Source organism: Pan troglodytes, chromosome 14 (assembly GCF_028858775.2).
Source record: "Pan troglodytes isolate AG18354 chromosome 14, NHGRI_mPanTro3-v2.0_pri, whole genome shotgun sequence".
In the NCBI taxonomy this organism is placed as follows: Eukaryota; Metazoa; Chordata; class Mammalia; order Primates; family Hominidae; genus Pan; species Pan troglodytes.
The window spans coordinates 43,730,599-43,732,882 of record NC_072412.2 but is presented as its reverse complement, the minus strand read 5'-3'; positions in this window follow the sequence as shown (position 1 = coordinate 43,732,882).

The window sequence follows — 2,284 nt, the reverse complement described above, 5'->3', positions numbered from 1 at the left end:
GGACATTGTAGGGTGCTCCTCAATTAAAAAGAAAAAGGTTACAGGCTTAATAAGTGCAGGAAATAATAGATTAATCAATGATACAATTTAATTCAAGTCCTGGTGCGACTCAGATGGCGTACTCAAAGTGAGTAATTTTAGGACAGTTTAGTAAATGACTGTGCAGGGTTTGAAGAAACCACAAAGGAGAGTACAGTGGCATTGGACTGGTACCAGCCAGGAGCTCTTAACCACCCAAATGGCTGAGGGATGAGGGAGAGAAAGATTACCTCAGAGAGATGCCCAACAGGACCTGTGTGCTTGACTTGAGGGGCACAGGCAGCCCACGATGACTGGACAGGGCAGGGCTGGAAAATAACATGCCCGCCTCATTCTCCTCCCTCCCATTGACCTCCCATTGCCACTTGATGGCCAAACGCCCCTGCCTTTGGGCCACTTGAGACTCAAAGGAAGGAGGACCCATGGATAGAGAGCATCATGGCAGCCTCCAGGGCACAGAACAGGGTGGGGACGATGCATAGTGGGTGTGGAGGGATGAGATGAACGGATGGCTCAGCACAAAGTTCCTTCATGGGAGGACTTCTTAGTACAAACCATCCAAAAAGGGGCAATGGAAGGCAGTATTCCTAAACTAGTTTTAGCATAAAACTCCTTTTTTGAAGGAGGACCAGCAATCAAAGGAAACCACTTTGGGAAGCTTCGATCTATGGGATGAAATCCAAGAGAACATATCAGGCAAGCTGCTTTCAGATGAAAGTGTCAGAAACCAATCTCAAACTAACTGAAACAGAGAGAATGTGTTGGTTTACCTGTAACTGACAAGCCCAGGAGAGGAGCATTGATTCTGGCATGAGTGGAAGTGGGAGCTCCGGCAATGATCAGAACTGTCTGTCCCTCCAGCTTTGCACACTGCCTGCCTCAGCAACGTGTCATCCTGCATGCTAGCTCTCACCACAAGCTGGGCAATACCATCATGACTGCCCCACACCCACATCCTCCGGCTCAGGAACCCCAGTGAGGAAGGCACCTCCCTCTCCCATGTCTACACACAGATCCCTTGACGATTCTGAGTGCTCCTGCTTGGCTGAAGGCTTCATGTCGGAACAGTAACTGCCATTAGTTATGCCCAACCCTCTGGAAGTGGGGAGGGTGACTCACCCGGTTTTCACAGACCCACCAGAACCATGTGAGGTGAGAAAGGACTACTCCAAAGAAACAGAAAAAAGGGGTCATGAGAAAACACACAGACTTTAGTGAAAACTAAAACTATAGCTACCATGATCTACCATATTTCTTTGCAGGACATTCATGATTTCCCCCCCAGTTTGGCCACAAATTGTAAATTCCAGTACCCACTGCTCTCTTGTAAGACCTCCCTGCTCCCCTGTAAGACCTCCCTGCTCCATCCAGCTGGGCTGATCTGCTTACTATTCCTTGAACACACCATACATTTTCATATTTGTTCCTTAGGCCCTCTTTTGATTTGAATTCTGCCTCATCCAAATCAAGTCTCGAGGCTGCAACAGGCTAGGCACTATGGCTCATGCCTTTAATCCCAGCACTTTGGGAGGCCAAGACAGGAGGATCACTAGAGGCCAGGAGTTCACGATTAGCCTGGGCAACATAGTGAGACTATGTATCTATGAAAAATTTTAAAAATTAGCCAGACATGGTGGTATGCACCTGTAGTCCCAGCTACTTGGGAGGCTGAGGTGGGAAGATCACTTGAGCACAAGAGGTTGAGGTTACAATGAGCTATTATATGATTGTGCCGCTGCACTCCAGCCTAGGTGACAGAGTGAGACTGTCTCTAAAAAATAAAATAAAATAAAATAAGACTGCAACAGAATCTGTCCACTGAGTGTACATTCCTCTACTCCAAACTGCAGTTCTTGTTTTCCCTCCTTGTAACTCCTATTGTATAAAAACTTCTGCACCATCCATTTGATATTTATTACAATCACCTTTTTTTGTTGCTCTGTGTGTGTGTGTGTGTGTGTGTGTCCTGTACCTCTACGGACATAACAAGATTGTAGCCTCCTTGAGTTCCACAACATCGTCTTTATACTCTTTGTATCTTTCTTGCTTGGCACATTGTACATGCTAATCTAATGTGCTTGGTTGTACTTCAAAATTTCAAGGCTAGCCTCCCACCTTTTCCTGCTTGCCTGCATATTTGTCTGTTCTTTATGTCCTCTGCTGACTGGTAGAGTGGCTTTGAAAAATGTTCTTACCTTAGTTGGGTCCCAGTTTCCCATCAAGTGAGTGAGCAATGCTGATATTG